Genomic DNA, 22,835 nt, shown 5'->3' with positions numbered 1-22,835 from the left:
GCCTGGGGGTGACCTTATGGAGGATTATAAGGTCATGATAGCTATAGATAAGGCAGATAGTCACAGGGTAGGGGAGTGTAAAATTGCAGCTCATAGGTGTAAAGTGAAAGGAGAAAGATTTACAGAGGGCCTGACCACGAGCTTCATCATACAGAAGGTGTTGGGTGTGTAGAATGAGCTACCAAAGGAAGTTGTAGAAGCAGGGACAATCACAATGTTTAAAAGGCTCTTAGACAAGTACATGGATAGGAAAGGTTTAAAGGGATATGGGCAAATGCAGGAACATGAGAAGGAAATTTGGTCAGTAATGATAGGTTGGGCCAAAGGACTTTTCTCCGTGCTGCATAACTCTATAGCTGTATGGCTCAAAGTGTTAAACTGAAAGTATAGATTTGTTGTAGCAATCCAGGTAAGCAACAGAATTCGTTGAGGAGGACCTGCATAATAAGCTGTAAGGGAATTTCAACATCAATAGGCTCCCCGGCCTGATCATTAGCTTGTCAGTTGTGATGATTGGATTGGATCACAATATGCACTTGGATGTACAGCTAAGTAAGTTCCTTTGGAGAAGTTTCCCACTATTCAGCTACCTCTATGTGAACAGTTCTCCCATCATCTAGTCTTCTGTGAGGTGTGGGTGCTGGTCTTATGCACGTTAATTTCCCATCAGTATTACTTCAATAGCTGAGTTGCATATTGGTAAACGTTTGAAAGAAGCTGTTTCAAGTTCTATCCCTCAATCACACACAGGAAGAGCTGGAGGAGCTCAACAGGTCAGACAACATCTGTGGAGGGAAATTGTCAGTTGACCTTTTGGGTCGAGGCCCTTCATCTGGACTGGAAGATGAAGGGTTTTGATCCAAAACATTGAAACGGAATGTCAAGGCAATCTTTTCTATTCATGAAAAGTTTTAATGTCCATACCTCTTCACTCAAGTCAAGTCTAGTCAAGTTTATTGTAGTGTGCCCAAGTACAGTGAGGTACAGATACAATGAAAAGCCTGCCTGCAGCAGCATCACAAGTACGAAGGTTCAGACAATACACTCAACATATATGAAGAATAAAAACCTTTTTTACCACTATTTGGCTGCAGATATCACTTTAGTCTGCACTATATTCCTGTTCAGTCAGAAACTAATGTGATACAGGACTCAGATATGGACACAGTGCTGACTAAGGTTCTGAAGCCACTAAATTAGCAAGATAGTTGTTGTACAGGAATCAGTGGAATTCATCAGGAGCCCTGCACTCTGGTGTTATAGTACTACCACCAAGATAAAGTGTCTTCACATTACCTATCATAATGACCAACTTTGAGTTGTAATTTGTATACTACCTCTTTTCATGCAGTAAATTAAAAGTAAGCTGCTTCTGACGCTGTTGCCAAATCCTATTTACTTTCTAAGATCCACTCATTAATATTCCTTCCATAATTCATCTTCTTGAGCTTTAAACATGCACCAAAATGTAATTGACCTATTGAAATAATGCCAACAGGAACTGAATTTGCATAATACCAACATTTAGAAGCAATGACTCAGAAGTGCTGCAGGAAAAGTTTGTGTGATGTTAACGATTAGCTAACAACAGACTCCAAGTACTAAAGAGACAGAATCCGGGTTGAGGAATACAGGAAACATTTATTCTAATATTTTCCCTCAGCCTCACCCATTCTGCACACCACTAACTGCTAGCTTATTGCAATTGTATGATCATAGGATTGACTAAAATGCAATAACACTAATTATTCTGAAAAATCCAAGGGTGCTGCTTTGACATGAACAAAGTCTTCAGAGAAACATGGAAACAAGTGGACATCAAAGTGTTCATTCAACAAAAATGTGCAGAAGGCATCGTAATTCGGGACACACTTGGAAAAAGAGGCTTGCTTGACCCAAGACGACATTACATTTTTTACGCTAAAGATCAAAGGTAACAGCAGGACAATTCTGCAGTTACAATGTATCTACAATGCTTCCTTTGAATTACATAGAGTTTTCACACCCACATTCCAGACACACAAAATGAATGTTAATTCCCACTGACTCTGGGCTGCATTCATGCATATGCAGGTTTCAGTGGTCAAATAGAAGACCATTGTTCAGATTCCAAATTCAATCTATAATCCATGTTCAGGCTGAAGACTGGCTGCTGTTCAAATTAGTGTTTTCTTTTCTGGCATATAACTCCGGAATCCGCCCTAACAGGTGCCTTGGTAGCATGGCGGTTAGCGTGATGCTTTTGCCCTTTCAATCTTTTTATTAATATCAACATGATAAGATTAGTAAATAGATAATGGGATTACAAACTTACAAAATTAAAATGAACATAAAAGGATACACAAGCAATAAGTACATTATTGTTAAGTCTTCCCAAATCATGAATGATGCAAATGTCATATAAACGAAACAAAAAAAAACTAAGTAATTCACGTTGGAAAAAAACAGAAAAGAGAAAAAGAAAAAAAAACATTAATACCCTAAGAAAAACTAAACTAACAAACTAACCAACCACTAACTATTAAGAAAAAAAAGGAAAGAAGAAAAAAACCGGCTGTTTATAGTATCTATAAAAAAAATTACAAAATCATCAGTGTCCCCAACTCCGATCCTCTTAACATATATATATATATGTGATCGAAACCAGAAAAACAAATAGGATTGGAACAGGGTCAAATAGCATCAACAGTGTGATGCTATTGCATCGGATTCAAAGTTCTACTCTGGCACCATCTATAAGGAGATTGCGTGTTTTCCCCGTGAACAGGAGGAGTATCTGCCGGGTGCTCCGGTTTCCTCCCCCAGTCCACAGCTGTAGTGATTAGGTCAAGTGGTCATTGTAAATTGTCCTGTGATTTGGCTGGGTTACATAGGTGGATTGCTAGTCAGCATGGCTCATTGGGCTAGCAGGGCCTGTTCTGCACTGTAGGTCTAAATTAAAAAAAAATACTGCTAATCTAAATTTAAGGAGGAAGATTTTACACAGGAGATATCTGAGAAGCTGTTTGTTTTAGCTTTAGGGCTGAATGTCATCTTTGCTTGTTGGCATCACTCCATTTTGTACATTAATTGCTGTGTTAACAAAATATTATGATTCTTCAGGAAAGTGCTTTTTCCAAAGATGCTGCCTTTAAAATGTAATTTTATGTTGTGAGGACCTTAGGAAGAAGAGTGGATACTGGAATTGATGACACTGGTTCTTTTCACATCTGGTGTTACAAATCTTCAGAACTGACACTGGAGAACTGCCTCTACATATTTAATAAGCACCATCACAGCTCAGCACCATCCCATGAGAGATTCTGTTCATTGCTCAAACTACATCACTAAAAAAAGTGTCTGCATCTCAGTCAGACAGGCCTTTTAGCTTTAGGGACTGTGTGTGTGTGTGTGTGTGTGTGTGTGTGTGTGTGTGTGTGTGTGTGTGTGTGTGTGTGTGTGTGTGTGTGTGTGTGTGTGTGTGTGTGTGTGTGTGTGTGTGCGTGCGTGCGTGCGTGTGTGCGTGTGTGTGTGTGTACGCACATGCACACGCTTGCTCCGTTTCTCCTTCTGACATTGTGGATGTAATCTACTTTGAAGTGAAGTAATCCTTTATAACTACAGTGGGTTCTGCTTAATTGGGACTCATCGGCGCCAGTATATTTTGGCCCAATTATGCAGCTGCCCAAGTTAGCCAAAGTTTATTGGAAATAGTTAACAAGGTAGAAAAAAAGACCAGCAGGAGAAATTAATGAGGGACAGGATGGGATGGTGTGTTCTTGTTTTCTGTTTGTTCTTGTAAGATAAATCTAGGAAAGGACAAGTAAACAAACACTGCTCTCCCATTAGACTCCTGGGCTATATTAAACCCAACTGTGTGCCACCTGACATTCCATCTACCATGAACAGCCCACTAACACTCACTGATATTTCCTCAAGGAGAATAATTGGCATCGTGGAATGTTTTAAAAGTTTGCACGATCCTATTATTGCGCAGAGTAGTTGATTTGTGTAGAACTGGCCTGCTACCTGTTCATCTGAAACAGTGCAGTGAATTCTGGTTAATTGGAACGCATCGCAGCAAGTGCACTTTGGCCCCATTAAGTGGCTATTCGATTAGCCAAAGTTTCTTGGAAACAGTTTCGAAAGATAAGCTAATGTTTAACTGAATAACAAGTTATGTACAGGGGATTCCAGTTAATTGGCCCATCAATTAATCAGGCAGCCACTTATTAGAGATGACTCTTGAAGAATATAAATGAATTGAGAAAATAACTGGCATTCCCTTTGCTTATTTGGGACACTAGTCCACTTACTTGGGGCAAGAGACTTGCTAAACAGGTTCTACCTAGTGTCAGTCATGCACACCTGTGCGGCTGTGAGTCACCACAACATGCTTAGAGCGAATAGTTTTTAATAGCGTCAGTAACCTGTGTTTGTGTTCAAAAAGCAGTGATTTGTTTGTCACTGGTAGTTGGCGAGAAATAATTAGCAAGACAATTTCGAACTGTTTTGCTCACTGCAGTTTCAAGCATTCAGGCTCAGAGATGTCAGAAACGGACAGTTGTGCCAATAAAAGGATTTCACTACTTCAACAAGTTAGGAACTATGATGAATTTCAAAGTATCGACAATCATCTTGAATTTTATTTTACATAGTCTTACAATGAAAATTAATATTTGGAGGATGCGATCTTTCACAGCATTGTATGAAGCCAGTCCATTATCTGCATTTGGTGTCTGCTCTGACTTTCTTTGTTGTGTACACTGGATGAATTCCTCTGTCAATAACTATTAGGAACCAATACACAATTATATACTACGGTAGACCTACTGGTAGTGTTCTAAGTTGTTCTGTATTTCATTTAAATACATAATTTGTTACTCGATTTGTCTTTTTTATACCTATTTAACTATTTCCATGAAACTTCAGCTAATTGGAGCAGGGAATTGATTGGGTCAAAATGCACTGGTCCTGATGTGTCCCAGTTAAGCGATAGTTGGCAGCGGAGGAGTTCATACAGCGTATGTTGCCATTGTTTTTTTCATTGACTGTAAATGAACAAAATTAGTGCAGAAACCTAGTGCAGATAAAACCTAAATTTATCAGGATATTGAAACATGTTCTTAATTCACAAACTCATTTGAGTTTGAAAATAACTCTGAAACTATTCATATGTCACCACCCATTTTTTTTGATAAAATGCCAAAAGCAACGGCAAGTTAAACTTAGGCAAATTGTTTCTGTGAATGCATCTCCCCTTCACTTCCCACTCACGTTACAGATTACTGGGCATATCCGCAGAATCTGTTACTTCTGTCAATATATTTATCACCCCATCTCCCTCACGTTAATAGTATTTACCAAAGATGTTATAAACAGGCTCAGTGGCAGTTTACTATTTGGGGAATTGTGCTCTCTCACAGCTCACAGCTGTCAAGTTATCCGAAGCTGTTTGCATAATTATTCAATGAGTTGAAAGAACAAGATGTGCCCTAAAAAGACTTCAATTAGTTCCAGGCTGTGCACTTGCAGCAGAGAGGAGCTTCAAAGAGACAGGTTTATAATTAGAAACTGGCTTGTTGATAGAACCTAGTAAATCATTATTGGGCTATGCCCAGAGCTTTGCAAAGTACAGTAGTTACCACATTACGTAGATCCAAACTGGTTTCTGAAAGCTAAATTTTGAAAGTCAAATGCTTTTATTGAGCGACCCTATATTCCAGGAAAGGTCAAGCCATTTATTTGCTCAAACGCAGGCAAAAATAGATCCAGAGGAAAGGTTCCAACCTGAAATATTGACTGTCCATTTCTCTCCACATTGAGTTCTTACAGCAGCTCATTTTTTACTTTGGGTGTCTGGTTTTCTTGTTTTGTTAAGCAATATATTTTATGTAACTTCACATAATATCATAATATTTTTGTTTACCGATCCCGCCATATCTTCAGCCTCTCCAGGTCCTAGTAACCTTCTTTTGCCTTATAGGATCCCAAAATCTTTGCTCCTTTCAGTTTGGGACCCTTGTGTATTCCTCATTGCCTTCTCCCTGTCATTGACAGTTGCACCTCCACCCACGTTGGTTCCCAAATTCTGGAATTTGCTCACCAAATGTCTTTGCCCTTGCATTTCTCTCACCTTGTTAGGAATTTGCTTAAATAAATCACTCGGCCCAAATATTTGAACAGCAGAGTTAACCCTTTTGATATAAACAACAACACACACAAAATGCTGGTGGAACACAGCAGGCCAGGCAGCATCTATAGGGAGAAGCGCTGTTGATATTTCGGGCTGAGACCCTTCGTCAGGACTAACTGAAAGGAAAGATAGTAAGAGATTTGAAAGTAGTAGGGGGAAGGGGAAATGCAAAATGATAGGAGAAGATCGGAGGGGGTGGGATGAAGCTAAGAGCTGGAAAGGTGATTGGCGAAAGTGATACAAAGCTGGAGAAGGGAAAGGATCATGGGACGGGAGGCCTCAGGAGAAAGAAAGGAGGTTGTTTGGTTCGTTGTTTGCCTGTTCTCCATCTCCCTTTGGTGCTTCCCCCCCTCCTCCTTTCTTTCTCCTGAGGTCTCCCGTCCTATGTTCCTTTCCCTTCTCTAGCTCTGTATCACTTTTGCCAATCACCTTTCCAGCTCTTAGCTTCATCTCAACCCCTCCGGTCTTCTCCTATCATTTTGCATTTCCCCCTTCCCCCACTACTTTCAAATCTCTTACTATCTTTCCTTTTGGTTAGTCCTGACGAAGGGTCTCGGCCCGAAACGTCGACAGCGCTTCTCCCTATAGATGCTGCCTGGCCTGCTGTGTTCCACCAGCATTTTGTGTGTGTTGTTGTTTGAATTTCCAGCATCTGCAGATTTTCTCATGTTCACCTTTTGATATGTTGATTTTGTATCAAGTTTTTACTGACTGCAGCGTAGAATATTTCATTGTATTGCAGATATTATGTAAATAGAGATTAAAATTAGCTTTATTTGTCACATATACGTTGAAACATTAAAACATACAATGGAATGCATTGTTTTGTGTCAATGGGTTCAAGTATTATGCTGGGCAAAATTCACCATGTTTCTAGCCCACAACTGGAGCACGAGGAGGAAACCCTCGTGCCGTGTTAACACCATCCCCTCATGTTGTTTAGCCCGCCAACTGAAGCGGTGTACCGGGAGCATGCCACTTGGAGGCAGGTGTGAGAGATGTAGGAGGTGGATGAGGACCAGAGGCCCGTCCACCCTACGAAGTAGAGTGCAGCTGCCCGGCATCAAAGGTACCAACTCTATCCAGAGCCCCCTACACCCCAAATTCCTTATAAACAGTGTACGAACTCCTGTAATTGGTCATTATTCTGTCCAGTCCAGATGAAGGTAGACATGCCACCACCAACAGCTCAGAGCTCCGTTACAGAGATAACCATCCTAGAGGCACTCTGCTGGATTCAGCAGCCTCCCAGTCCTCCCTTTGACCATTAGGTGAGCTCAGCTATAGACAGAGCAAGTGAAGAAGGCAGAGGAGACAGGAAAGAAGCAGACAGAGAGAGGCAGAGAGAGAGAGAAGAGAGGGAGAGGGAGATGTATGTAAAAGATCAATTCTGATATCTCAAGGGACCTCATGAGAGCATTATTAAATGTCAGTGGTAAAAGTAAGACTTTTCCTTCGAGTATTCTCTGTGGAAAGACATTTAAATGAATTCTCAATTCTCAGCCCCTCGGCTTGCTGGTAAATAGTTAATGTTGTAATTTGTGTGGTTTACCTGTGGTTTCTGCAATGTTAAGATGAGAGTGTGTCAGTATATTCTACATTAGTATAAATCTGAAAGCCCCCCCAGACGATGCCACGACTGTCTCTCTGCTGAACACCATGAAGGCGTATTGGACCAAGGAAGAACCATGCTGCTTAGAGGAAGGTGAAAGTGACAAAAGCAGTTGTCTGCCTAAAAGGACTAGGCCCCTCTGCATGAATGGAAAGCCAGAAAGAAAGGAGTTAATAGAAAGACGAAAACAGATGATTTCTCAGATGACGTTGTGGATGAGGAACCCAAAAAGAGAGAGGAGATTGCAAAGGGATCAATAGAAGGATTAATAAGAGAATAGTCCAGCAAACTAAATGCACCTTCCCAAGAGCAAGATGCACAAGCTAGAAGAAGAAAAAGGAAGTAAAAGAGAGGAGGCTACTGCTGTCAAAACCACTTCCTGCAGTCTCAGAGTCAACTCCGACAATCACCACAGAAGAGGCGCTAGAACCGAAGATTCTTTTCACAGCCACAAATGACAAATGTCACATGACCAACGGAGTGACCACCCCCTCCCCCATCAGGAAAGATGTTATCCCACAAGAGTAAGAATGCTTCTGCAGCAATTAAACCTTTAGACCTGAACAGGACAATTTAAAATGTCCTATGGTGTTGATGTCTGTGTATAGTAGTTGTATAATTATATACTGTTTATATAGTTGCGATGTATTCTCTATTGAGTTGGAGTTTATAGCTGAACAGGGAGGAGTGTTGTGCATTTAATATTTCAGTAATATGAGTATTGGTTGATTTGGCATTTGTGTTTATTTAAATGATTCATTTTGGGTTATAAGTACATGAGATATGTGCACCTTGCTTAAGGTAAACACAAAGTTAGACCTGCATTTCCAGACTTCCATTTCTGCCTTTGAATTAGTTTAATGTTTTGAAGTTACAAAGCATAACACCTGCAGATTTCTTTTTAACTGAAACAGATTGCTTCCCTGTTGGACCTCACTTGCTAATTTCCATCTACCTAGGGGGAAGTATTTGGTATTTGAGATAACAATGCCACAGGAGTCTCAGGCATGATATTTTAATTGGAATGCTGCTTATCTCTACACCACTGCTAAGAATTAAACCGATAATATATCTGTAAGCTGAATTTGACAAGGAAGATGTTCTTAATATTCTATAAACATACCACTGAAATGCTGTGTAATTTTAATTGTATTTACCTTCCTCTTTAAACTTCTTCCAGATAGCTTGGAATATTAAAAACTATCTGACATAGAAGGAAGTCTATGCCAATTGATAAAGAGATACCCAGCCCAAATGCACCTGATCCATGTTGTGACTGTGAATGAAGTCACTCGAGAAACATTGAATCTGGTGGATACAAAAGTCTTTATTCAGCATTCGGATAAAAACTGGACAGTTTCTGTTTAGAAATGTAAGCTCTATGAACCACTTTAAGTTGTAGAAGAGAATGACTAGCACAGAAAGATGATTTATTAACCCGTTTAAGAATTTTATACATGTTAATCATGTTCATACATATACTGTATGGTTTATGTCTTGGTAAACTCATTTATACTGTAACTATTGTTTATGTCTTTTTTCATCTGTAATGGAATTTGTATGTTTGTAATTTCTTTATTAATATATCATTTGTATTCTGTCCATATTATTAATAATAATAAGATTTAGAAAGAAAAGAAAGAAAGAAAGAATTTTATTCCATCTATCATCAGAAATCATCTATCATTCATCAAAACAAGCAGCAGACATCATATTTGAGACATTCCTGGAAGAAGAGGCCTGTCTGATCCAATATTACATGGCATTTTATATGCTAGAGATCAAAGGGAGCAGCAGGACAATTCTATAGTTACAATCTATCTGCAATGCTTTCTTTGAATCACATATAATTTTTGAACACCTCCATCTTCATGCCCACACTCCTGACACACAAAGTGAATGTTAATCCCATGGACTCTGGGCTACATTGACGCATAAACAGGTCAATTGGAATGTTTCTTTGTTTGGAATTGATCCCATTATGCAGCTCCAAGAAGACTATTGTTCAGAGCTGCATTTAAAATTCAGTCTGAAATCCACATCCAAGTCTGAAGCCTGGCTGTTTTTGAAATTAGTATTTGCTATATATCATAACTCCATAATGTTCCCTAACAATCTATTGACCTTTTCCTCAGAAAGTCATTGAGGATCGACTATGACTGTGAACCCAACTCCATCTTCAGCCATCTTCAGGATGTGTATCACTTTTAGGAAGAGGTATTGCCTGTTACCTCAGGTGCTTTTTTATTCATGTGAGGTAGGAGGCAAGCAGCCTAGAATTTGTTTCCATTCTAAATTGCCCTTTGGAATGATAAAGAGATTCTTTTTGTACCACTATAGTCCTGTGGTAAACATAGTGGTAAACATATAGTAGTATTAAGTAAGGAATTTCAAACTTTTCACTGGAAGAATCAGAATACTTATCCAAGTGAGGATGATACATGACATGGAGACGATGGCAAATGGAAGGTGTTCATTTCCCCTGTTTGTCCATGTCCTTCTTGGCAGATAGACTTCTCAGCTCCAGGATGTACATCAATAAAACTTCAAGGAGTTGCTGCAGTAAATATCATGGATAGCACAATGCTGCCACCATATTGTACAAATGGTGGAGAGAGTGAAGGGTCATGGTGGTAGATGGAGTAATAAGCAAGAGGACTGCTTTGCACTGGATGCTGAGAGATGGTGGAACTGAACTCTTTCACAAAGCATGCCATCACAGTAATGTCTTGTGGGAGGTGGAAGCTGAAATGCTTTGGGTAATCAGAATGTGAACCACATGCTAAAGAACATCCAGATTCTAACTTGCTCTCCTGACCATAATAGTTATGTGACACTTGCAGATAACCTTCCAGCCAGTGGAGGTCCCAGGGTGCAGATGGTTTAGGATTTGGAAATGATGTCGCCAGTGAACAACAATTCCTTGGGCGACATCTTCCAAATAGTTAATCAGTTCACCTTTTCTATGTCTTCTATTTATTCTTTTTGTCTTAGTTTTGTTTTTGAAACTGTGGGAGCCTGTGGCCTACAGTCTGTCACTTGATCGGGTGAGCTAGCACTCTGCTGCCTCTGAGAACACTCCAGGAGAGAAATGCAAAAATGAACTACCATGGGGAAAAGCTCAGAGATGAAACGAGAGCCCATGATCGACTACATTTCTCGCCAATTAAAGTGTTGAGGGAGGTTGAGACATCGAGGCAAATGAGAAGGGGAGCAAGTGGTTCTCGGAGAGGCTGCTGGTTTATGTCGCTTTTCTTGGAGAGGCCACTGGTTTGAATTACTGCCCTCGGAGGGACCTCTTTCCAGAAACAGAAGTGTTCCTTGTGGCAACACAGAATGAGCCACTTAATACAAAATTATCAAAAATACATCATAAAAGAACAACAAATTCAAGGTGACAAATGTAGAAAATGCCGAGAATAAACAGAAACAAACCAATTAGAGGATCCTATAGCAGTTTAACTCAATCTGATTATATACACAGGCACTAACAAGTGGCAAACTCATTCACCAAAACCTTGCTTTAAAATACAACCTCATAAAAGAAATCATACCTTACTCTAAGTGCAAGCCTGATCCAGTTTTAGAGTCAGAATACCACAAGCTATATTCCAGCTGATCCATTATTGCAGCTTGGACAATCCATAACAACTGTTCATATATAACAACACAGGATGAACAAGCAAGAACAACTTATGTAATAGATAAAGCCATTTCAAACACACAAAACACACAGAAATGAGCAAGTGAAAAACACCAGCAATATGCTGAATTAAAAGAGAATTTGAAAAACTCTGGAACAATAGTAATATCTACAACTGGTATCATCCCAAAGACACTACACAATAGCATTAAACAATTTTTGCTAGATGGCAATTTCTATGTAAATCTTCAGAAGGTCACAATACTAAATACCACTAGAATAGTCCGCAGGTTCCTAGCAATTGAGAAATAGTATGCTTGGCTATGCCTGGAGCTCAGGTTTCACCAGCTTGATCTGAGAGAAAAAAAATATTTTGTGGTATTCATTAATGCGGTATTTATTTCATTTGTTTAGTTTTGGATAGTATTAGGGCGAATATTCAATTAAATGAAACAATTAAGTGAAACCTGTACAATATGTGTAGCTATAAAAATGGGACATTTCTGACTTATGGAGAGGTTGGCTTATGGAAAGTCCTTGGGAATGGAACCTTTACATAACCTGAGACTGACTGAGTTGTCTAGCACGGCACTGTACAAAATCACACAAAGTTAATCCTCAGGATCAGGGCCATGCTTCATACATTTTTTCTTGTTATATTTTTCTTGTTCAAATATCACTAGACTTAATTATAGAACCACAATGCCAGAATATTGGGGAAGTACTTTGTGCGGCAAAGATATTAATATGTGTCAGTTATGTTATTTTAATATCTCCCATGTCATAATGGAAACTCTCATTTTATATGCCTTATGTTATTGGAAATAGATTTGACATTAAGTAGCACATGTTGCTGAAGACATATTATAGTCCAGAGAGATGGATTTTCTGGGATGACAGCAAGAGGAGCAATTCACGCCCTGCTGACCCTGTCCCCCCACCCATTCAGCCCTATGATCATATAGGATTGTGTACAGACCAAACTCCATGACAGCAATGGAGCCTTCTTCCTGTTGACATCCACAGAATTTCTCTTGAAGATGGAGAAGATCTCCAACAAATTACCAAGTTTGGTCATTGTTTCTGTGAACAATTGATCTAAACTCACTTTTGGAACTTTAGAGCAACTACGTATACATGCATTTCACATTCATATTTATCTATTTTTGCCAAATCTATCTCACGGCATAAGCAATAAAGATTCCTGGTGTGTCAATAATTATGTTACTATGCTGCTCCCAAGGAAAGTAGATCTGTAGTGGAGTGGGTATAAGTTGGTATTTGAATATGCAAGACTGGTACAAAGTAAAAGGAGCAACACATTTTCCATAAACACAAAGATTCTGCAGATGCTAGAATTGCATGTTGCAGCACGTTTTCTTTAGCAGAGAAGTGGTGTAGATTGAATTTGATTGGGGAACGGATTAGAACAAAGTTGAAAAAAATGATTTTGTTCAGTGAGTGATGGCAACTGGAACTCAGTGCCTGGAGTACTGGTGAAAGCAGAAACCCATAGTACATTTAGCACTAAGCATTTAAAGAATCATTACTTGCAGGCCGATGGGCCAAGTGACATTTGCCCGTGGCCTCCATCTGTACAGTGGATTTCAATAATTCAATGATTAAAGACAGAGAACAGTGGTGCGTATGAAGTACATGAATTCGGAGGAAAGTCATCCTGTGAATCCCATCAAAGTGAATCAAAGGAATATCATCAACACTTAAGGTAGACGTTCAGTTTGACGTGTTTGGACTGTTGCTAGTCCAAGTTCCCCAAAACTGCAGCTTTTAACTTTAATGTTCATTCACAATTATAATTCCAATTTGTGCTGTAAATTCCAATGATTAGCCATGACAGCATATCATACAGTGCTTTGCGTGTCATGTGTGTCAGTAGCTTTACATATGACCATCAGGTTGGAGGAGATCTATCATGTATAGGAAGGATGTGGAAGCTTTGGAAAGGGTACAGAGGAGATTTACCAGGATGCTGCCTAGTTTAGAGAGTATGCATTATGATCAGAGATTAAGGGAGCTAGGGCTTTACTCTTTGGAGAGAAGGAGGATGAGAGGAGACATGATAGAGGTGTACAAGGTATTAAGAGGAATAGACAGAGTTGACAGCCAGTGCCTCTTCCCCAGGGCACCACTGCTCAATACACAAGGATGTGGCTTTAAGGTAAGGGGAGGTAAGTTCAAGGGGGATGTTAGAGGAAGGTTTTTTACTCAGAGAGTGGTTGGTGCGTGGAATGCACAGCCTGAGTCAGTGGTGGAGGCAGATACACTAGTGAAATTTAAGAGACTACTAGACAGGTATATGGAGGAATTTAAGATGGGAGTTTATATAGGAGGCAGGGTTTAAGGGTCGGCACAACATTGTGGGCCAAAGGGCCTGTACTGTGCTGTAATATTCTATGTTCTATGTGGCAGACATTTTGTGAGCAATTGCAGCACCAGTCTCAAATATGGTTTCTCCCACAGCATCAGCATAAATATCCACTGCTGAAAGTGAATGTTAAAGCCCTGTGCAGGATGTGACTCAGTGAGTGGAGTGAATCCTCCTTCACCTCAGGGGAGCTGCAGAGAAATGTTGCAACCCGTTTGCAGCAGCTGGGTCACATCTCAGAAGTCAATCTTCCCGCAGTCTGCAGCAGCCTCTGAAACAGAAAGGATTAGCAAAGCCTCAGAGACATTGTTCCTGCACAGGGGAACAGGGCAATTACAAGCAAGAGAAGAAAAAAATGAAATCCTTTTAATGAGCATACTGAAAAGCTAGTGATGTGGGGGATGAATTAACCGACTAAATGAGGTATACTTAAATTAATTAAATTTACAGAGAGGCAGTAATAATGTTGAATTTAAGTGTTTTGCCATGTTTCCTACTTCTTGATCACACAGCATATTAATCCCACAGTCACTGCTGTCCTGAACTCATTTAATCTTACAAGTGGTCTAACTCTCTGAAAGATTAGGCGAGCCTTAAACTGAAGTCAAATTGACACTGCCTGACAATTCAGCCCAAAAATAAACAGGTAGGCAGCATTCGAAGATTGTAGCGAAAGCTACCTGCCTAATACAGTAATTAACTTCACTTGGTTGCATTTGCAGAATTCTGTCAGCAACAGAAAGTCTTTCATAAGCCTCAACACACAATAACGTTGTACATCAAAGGCAGCAGGTGTTGCTAACAGGAGGCATGTGACCATCTTCTGTCCCAAGTGAAATTTATTTTGGGTTGATGTCAGGAGATAAACAGAGGTTAGTTAAATTGACTCTGTGACCTCCGATTGTTGAAGAAGAGCTCCTTTTTCATTTCAAAGGGAAACTCTCATGCTTTAGTTTATCAACTTCCTTTGTCTCTCCATACTTACATTGGAAGCTAAGTGTATTAAATCTGTAGCCTATTGACCCCTTCAGATACTTTACTGATTATAGATCTTAATGACACTCCCTTTCAGCCCAGGGTCCTGTGATTAAAGAGCAAATAAACGATGCACCTATAACCATCCCACACTGAGGCAAACATGAACGACACCTGCAGAATCAACAACCTGGTGGAATGCCATTGACAGATTGTATTGAATTAATGGTACAATGCATGTAGAGAAAGACACATCCTGATTATTTATAGTGTATATATTATGAATAAGGTATATCTTTGAAATTAACAAAAAAATCCATAACTGTTCCTCATCTCCATCATAATCCATCTTCCTTAATAAATATATCCAAGACATACATATCTGACAGGCTGAAAGGCTAGCCTCTCAGTTATCGTTGTGGCTATCCCTCGAGGTTGAGGATTATGGTCTTTGTTCTGTTTCCACAGAGCAAAGACGCCAGTGCGTGTTTAATGTGTACTCACTGTTGTGTACAAGAAGCACATGATACTTCGCAAATCAACCAACTGATTCCAATGGCATGGAAACCATGATGATTGGAGCTGGTGGATTTGTTGTGGCCTTCATCCGGCCTCACCGCCATTGAATTCGAAATAACTTTGTCCGCCTGTTCCACCGTTGAGGTCTTGGTTGGATTGCTCTTTGTCAGTGACCTCACCCTCGACCTTACCACCATGGGTGACCCTACCAGGAGCATAGCTCCAGACGGCATCGCTCTCGGGATCTCAGGACCACACAAGCTCGGAGAAGCCTCTCAGTGCCAAGCAGTGGCAGCACCCTAGCCCGTGGTCCTTCCCCACAAAACCTTTGAGGTAGCCGTACTGAGCTTCAGTGCTTCCTTCAACACATAGTCTTGCCCCCTGGAATATTCTGGTCAACAGCATTTGCTTGTAGAGATCTTACACTAGAAGACCAGCGAAGTTTCTTGTGGACAAAGAAACCAGGTTGTTGATGCTTCAACTACAGCTGACGTTTGCCTCGGTACGTCCATAATGATGTGTATGCAGGTACTTTGATTATAACTTTACTTTGAACTGTGAACTTTGAGTTACTGAAACCAAGTTTGCAGAATGCTGTCACAATGTCAGCTGATCACTGTTGATATAATCAGTCCATGGGAGAAGTTCACCTTGAAGCCCTGGTAGAGGCAGAATACCTGGAGTTTTAATCAAGTCAATGAAGATTTCCAAGCAACCATATGCCAGATTATTGAAGTTTTCATTGCATTTGGTTCTTTATTTCTGTTTCTTTGCTCTGATATTATGCTTCAAGGCAGCTTGGCTGTTATCACATTCTTATTTATGAGGTATGAGGGAGGAAGAATGAGTGGAAGAAACAGAGAAATGGAATGCAATACATTAAACTATACTCTTGCATGAACTAGGCATAACCTAGACCAACTTCATCAAACTTAATTCTTTCAATCACAGTCATTTATGTACGTCATTTTGCAATTAAATCATTATTGTTTGATCCACGTTGGTAATGTTGGTTGAAGGGTATATTTTTGTCAGAACGCAGCATAGAGCTCCCTAGATCTTTGCACATTGTATGTATACAGTAGCTTAATAATAATTAACTATCTGAAGATAGTGCTATCAAAGCAATGTTGTGAATAAGGAGTTGTAAGCACATGTCAAAGAGGTTATGTTTTGTTAGGTTTCTTGAAAAATCAGAGAACTGTAGAGAGGGGAAGAGGCTAACAGAGGATTTTTCAGAACCTAGACTCCAGCCAGCTGCCTGGGGAGCTGAGCACAAAGTTGCTGGAGGTTTAAAGTGATAAGAAATTTCAAGTGGTCATGATATGTCCAACCAGTGTCAAGATGACTGCATAAAGCTCCTGTCAAGCAATTTTAACAATGACTAAGAATGAATTTGTACTCTTAATTAGTGCACAGCTATCCTCACTGTTATTATCTGGGAAAAATACAAAATTATTGTAGGTTGCTCTAATATTTTTCCTCACTCTTTTTTAGTGAACGGTGCTTTCTGAGCAAATTGACTTTGTTTTCGGGTGAAGCTGGTTGTCAAACCATTAATTCATTAACGATACAGGATTGGTAGTAAGCAGTTTCAACTCTGAAGTGTTACCTGTCAGGAATCCACTGCAGATGTTTTCCCATGTGGCGAATTAGCACAGGAGTGCCAGGATTGGGAAGGGTTTGCAGGCGAAGGGAGAAGTTACCGTTTACTGAATACCTGATAATGAAATAAGCAAACTTAGGTTTTCGCTTATGATGTTTTGCCTTTTTATGTTATGCTGGAAACATATGAATTTAATGACTAATAACATTTGGATGTGGCAACATCTCCAGGTTGCCCCAGCACATCCTTAGGTATGTTGGTTGTTAATGGAAATGACGAATTTCACTTGAATGTACCTCGCAGCAGTGCATGGGGACAGGTACACACTTTGATAATACACTTATTTTGAACTTTCTACTTTCACCACCCAGGCCATGATCTTTTCTTGCTGTTGCCATCAGATGGAAGGTACAAGAGCCTCAGGACTCGTACCACCCGGTTCAAGAACAGTTACTACCCCTCAACCATCAGCCCCTTGAAAAAAAGGGGATAATGACACTCATTTCAGGACTCTTTTATCTTGTTATTTCATGCTGATTACTTATTGCTAATCATTTAGTATCTGTGGTTGCACAGTTTGTTTACAGTTTACAGATCCTGCTTACAGTTACTGTTCTATAGATTTGATAAGTATGCCCGCAGATAAAGCATCTCAAGGTTCCATGTGGTGATATGTATGTACTCTGATAACAAATGTCACTTTGAACTTTATACTTTGAATCTCCTTTTATTACCATGTTTCTTGACAACACAGAGGAAGCCACTATGTTGGTACACAAAGTCATATAATTTTCAATTAATTTTCCCTCTAATCTATTCTCCTCACATTATTTTCAACTTCCTGTAGATTTTAGCACTTACTGACACTTACTTATTTACTTAAGCCTCTCACTCCTAGTGTAGTACAGGCTGCCTTCTGCCCTGGGACAGTCTTTTAAGTTGTCTCTTTTAAGTTGTCTCCAGGTATAGCCCATTTTAAATCTTCTCAGCAAAGACCCTTCCTCTTCTAGGGATGAGCTGTTTCTGTAGCTTTTGGAACAGGATAAGGTGGTTAGCCCCAAGCCCAACCTTGCTCATACTTCAACCAGGCTTGGGAAGGTCTTTGATGAAGTTTCTCACCTATATACTAGGGGCTATTTCCAGTGGCCATTTAGCCTACCAAGCCACACATCTTTGGACGTGTGAGGAAACTGGAGCACCTAAGGCAGGGGTCGGCAACGTTTACCACTGAAAGAGCCAATATGGACCCATTTCCCACAGAAAAGAAAACACTGGGAGCCACAGAACACGTTTGACATTTAAAATGAAATAACACTGCATACAATGTTTTTTTTGCCTTTATGCTACGTATAAACAAACTATAATGTGTTGCATTTATGAAATTGATGAACTCCTGCAGAGAAAACAAAATTACATTTCTGCATGCAACAAAAACATTTTGAACTCCGAAAAAAAGACGTTGGGTTGAAGGTTACTCCATAGGTAGCCTACCTTGGATCGAAGAATTAAAAGAAAGCGCGCACTGGCGGGTGTCGGGCATTGGCAGTGGTGACGTATATTAATAGTGATAAAAAACAAGTTGTAGCGGTGTAGCGCTACATGCAGCGCTAAAATAAAGACACTGCAGTCAAAGGTAACTTTATTCGAACTAAACAGCCTTGCTTTAAAGCCTCCCTCAACCCATCCCCGAGGGGGCGGATGCTCCAAAAGACACGTACTCACAAACCCCCATAGGCTATCTCCCTTAGCCGGAACGGTGGCTAATTGTGAGCCGGTTCGGATGTGCCAGGAAATGGGGTCTCCACAACGTTTTTAGATTGTACAAGATCACCATAATCTTCAAATTTCGAATTACATTTCAAAAACTAACAAACCACGGGGAGCCGCAGCACAGAGATCAAAGAGTCGCATGCGGCTCCAGAGCCGTGGGTTGCCGACCCCTGACCTAAGGGAACCCACACAGTCATGAGAGAATATGCAAACTTAAGAGAGAGCATTGGACATCAGCATTGAACCCATGACCCTGGACTCTAAGGCAACAGTTCCACTTGTGGCTCCATTGTGCCATCCAGTCCCAAAGATGTATGGTTTTGCTATCAGCTACCAACAGCTTATGAAATGGCTCTGATTTCATTCTTTTTATTTAAAGGTACAGCATGGTAACAGGTCCTTCCAGCCTAAAGTGCCTGTGCGGCCCAATTACACCCGTATTACTAATTACCCCACTACCTGAATGTCTCTGGACTGTGGGAGTAAACCAGAGGGCCCACTCAGTCAAGGGGAGAACATACAAACTCCTTAAAGTCCGTGGTGGGATTCAAGCCACGTCACTGGTGCTGTAATCGAGGCCCTCCGGTGGTTGGGGTCAACCTTGGAGTTTGCACCCTATCGCTCTCTACATACTCTGGCCAGTAGGCAATCTAGGGCAGTCGGGTATGGCGAGCAAACTGTTCCCAATGCAGCGGGGTCCCCTCTCCATGCAGCTGATGAATGCAGCAGAATGGCAGAGACCGATCCACTAACTGGCGTTATAGCTTTACACGAACCACTACACTACTGCGCCACCCCATTCCTCAAGTAGTAAAGCTGCTGAAGCTAGGAGCACAATAGTGTGAGCTACGTGCCAGACTTCCTGAGCCCACAATGTGCGCAGCAGCTGAGAAGAAGTGGATAAGAACAACTCAGCAAATTGCCTCCTCTCCCCATGGGAAACAGATCAGGTTTCTGTCCAACTACTGCCCAGCAGACTAAGCTCTTTTTCCCAACTCTTGCAGTGAGTGAGCACTGAAACATCATTGTACATAATTAGTCTGAACCACAAGTCTTCCAGGTTGCTGATCAAGGAGGTCATTGTTAAAGCTATTCTTGCACATCTGACATTTCTGATAACTGGCCATGCATCTGTAAAGTGCAGGATTTGCAAACACCTAACTTTGCTAACTTAACTGAAATGCAAATATATGGAAACACAAAGCAAATCGCAGCAATAGAATCTGTACCCAAGCAGAACAAATTAAATTATCTCCCACTGTATGCCTGTTGTTTGGTGAATGAAGTAACCGGAGGAAAGATCTGGTATATACGAAGCAGCTTCTTTATCTGATTAAATAAGGTACAACAGGCATCATCTGATGTTTCTCTCTTCCCTCCCCCCAGGTTTTAATTCTACTCCTCAGTTTTTTTCTCCAGTCCTGCTGAAGGGTTTCGGCCTGAAACATTGACTGTACTTTTTTTCCATTGATGTTGCCTGGCCTGCTGAGTTCCTCCAGCATTTTATGCGTGGTGTTCGGATTTCCAGCATCTGCAGATTTTCTCTTGTTTGTGATATGGAGACATTTTCAGTCAAAGGGTCTGGCTGGTCCAACATAGAGCTCGATATTTTACGTACTAAACATCAAAGGACAATTCCATATTTACAATGTATTGACAATGCTTTCTTTGAAACTAGGTACAAACTTCACACCTCCTAATCTGCACCCACACCACAGTCATCCAAATGAATATTAACTAGCAATTAACTAGCCTGACATTCACAGCATTTAGGAACCCATTAATTTGGAGCAGCACTCCAAATTAAATCCACAATACATATTCAGATGTGAAGACTGGTAGCCAAAGTTGTTTGCTAAATATAAATGTGCTATACCCAAAAATCGCTCTAGCATGCCCATCTCCAATCCTAGCTATAGGGCTCAAACTCTTCTTAAAATGCTCCTCATAAAATTGTGTATTACCATGCTGGTGTTGCATATTGATACTTCTCCATATTGGGTTACATCTTATTACCTAAAATTTTGTTCCTTTTCATGCCTTCTGGCACGTAGGGTGGCATGTTTGCTGTTTCCATAGCATTTGTTTGTTTTTTACAAGACCGAGTTACTAGTTTGAATAAAAATCATGCAAGGTGCCGACTGGATTCAAACCCAGGACCATTCACCTCAAAGTCTGGTGCTGATGCCACTAAACCACTGGTCATCTTATTACCTAAAGAAAGGTTTATTAAGTTATAATATGAGCTTAAAGGTTGGGGTTTCAATCATTACATCAAAAACTTGGCTCGCAACCAGGTCTGGTACTTTAGTGTATTATCAACAGAAATCTGCACCAATGGAGAAGTTGCCCTTTACTTGTGATCATATCTCCTTACATATAAAAGGAGACAACTTGACCCAGCAAGTCTGTGCTGGCTCACAGAGCAATCCTAATACCCTACAACTTTCTCTCCATCGCTTAACCTCTTCACACATTCTCATCAACACTCCCTAGATTTGACCATTTCATATTATGCCAGAGCCAATTTTGCAATGGCCAATAACCCCACTAACTCATGCATCTTTGGGGTTTAGGAGGAAACCAGAGTATCCAGGACAAAGCCCACAAGGTCACAGACAGAATGTACAAAGTCCACACAGACAGGATTAGAGTTCAGGATTGAACCCAGGTCACTGGTGCTGTGGGATCGCAGATCCACTGGCAGTGCTACTGTGTCTTGTCCCTGCTCTCCGGCAGAGATGAAAGGTGCCTTTTAGTGTTGGCATTCAGTGTTGCACGGTTGACACTCAGTCTATTAAATTATCTGACTACTCCTTACACTATTGTTTCTGAACCTTTGCTGTGCACTGAACATTGTGCTTCTGTTGTTGGTGTGATCGGCCTTAAAAATATCAAATTCACTGCAGATCTCTTTGGTAATCCTGATGGTTAGGAAGCTTCTATACTCCTTCTTAAGATGGCGCTACTGAAGGTGAGCAACAGCGTACAGGTAGTTTGAAAGGCAAGAAATCTGACTAAAAAGCATTATTAATAGCATCTTTTCTGAAGTAAATCATGATAAACTGTTACTGCAAGCAATAAGGAGGTGAGCGAAGTTGAAGTGAATTTAAGGGATGAGCCATGCTGGTGCATTGCAAAGTCAACCCAGATGGAGTTGGAGTGAGCAATTCAGAGAGGAGGAGGCCAGGCAGAGGAGTTTTGATGCCCGTCCAGTTAACCAGGTGTGAAATTAGGTTGCCCTAAGTACCAAGCCGATTTGGAGAGGTTGAGAGTGGCTTTGGGCTAGGTGGCAATGTTTAGACCTGGAGTGGTTCACTGTAGCAGGGCCCGGATCCTAATGCGAGGCACGATCCACTGTTTGGCCAATTTAAATGCTGTCCCAGATCCTAATGCGAGGCACGATCCACTGTTTGGCCAATTTAAATGCTGTCCCAGATCCTAATGCGAGGCACGATCCACTGTTTGGGCAATTTAAATGCTGTCCCAGATTGACTGGAATGGCAGGGTGTTGGGAGCAGTGGCGAGGGTCAGGGCAATTTCGCTTGCTCTCCCACAATCTTCACTCCTCTCTGTGTGATGCAGAGGCTGTGAGACTTCCCCGGCTGCTGTACTTTGTGTCTTCGAGCTTCATGACGATTTGGCCCGATAACATGATGGACTGAGACCGAGGCTTGGCCTTACTCAGGGCTGCTCCGGGGGTTCGGATTTCAGGACTCAATCTGGTTCGGAATCCTGTTGCTCGCTTCGATTCTTTGCCTGATTTGTGTTTTTTTTCCCCTCTTTTTCCTGCGCATTGCATGTTGGTCTTTTTTTAAAAAATTGGGTTCTTCTGGGTTTCTTGCTTTGTGACTGCCTGTGAGCAGACAAATTGCAAGACTGTATAATTTATACATGCTTTGATAATAAATATACATTGAATCTTTGAATATTTGAATCTTCTATGGATAGACATCTCTGACTCCAAAGCTAAAAAAATTCACTAAAGTGAACACATACACTTCATCTAATGCAGTGGTTCCCACGGAAACCTCAATTAATGTTAGGGACCCAAGGCATAAAAAAGGTTGAGAACTCCTGACCCCATGTCTCTTCCATCCAGGAAAAGCTGATAAAATTGCTAAATACAACTTATACGTAGGGCTCATA

The sequence above is a fragment of the Hypanus sabinus genome, chromosome 13, assembly GCF_030144855.1.
Source record: "Hypanus sabinus isolate sHypSab1 chromosome 13, sHypSab1.hap1, whole genome shotgun sequence".
Lineage (NCBI taxonomy): Eukaryota > Metazoa > Chordata > Chondrichthyes > Myliobatiformes > Dasyatidae > Hypanus > Hypanus sabinus.
Note: the sequence above shows the minus strand (reverse complement) of the source record.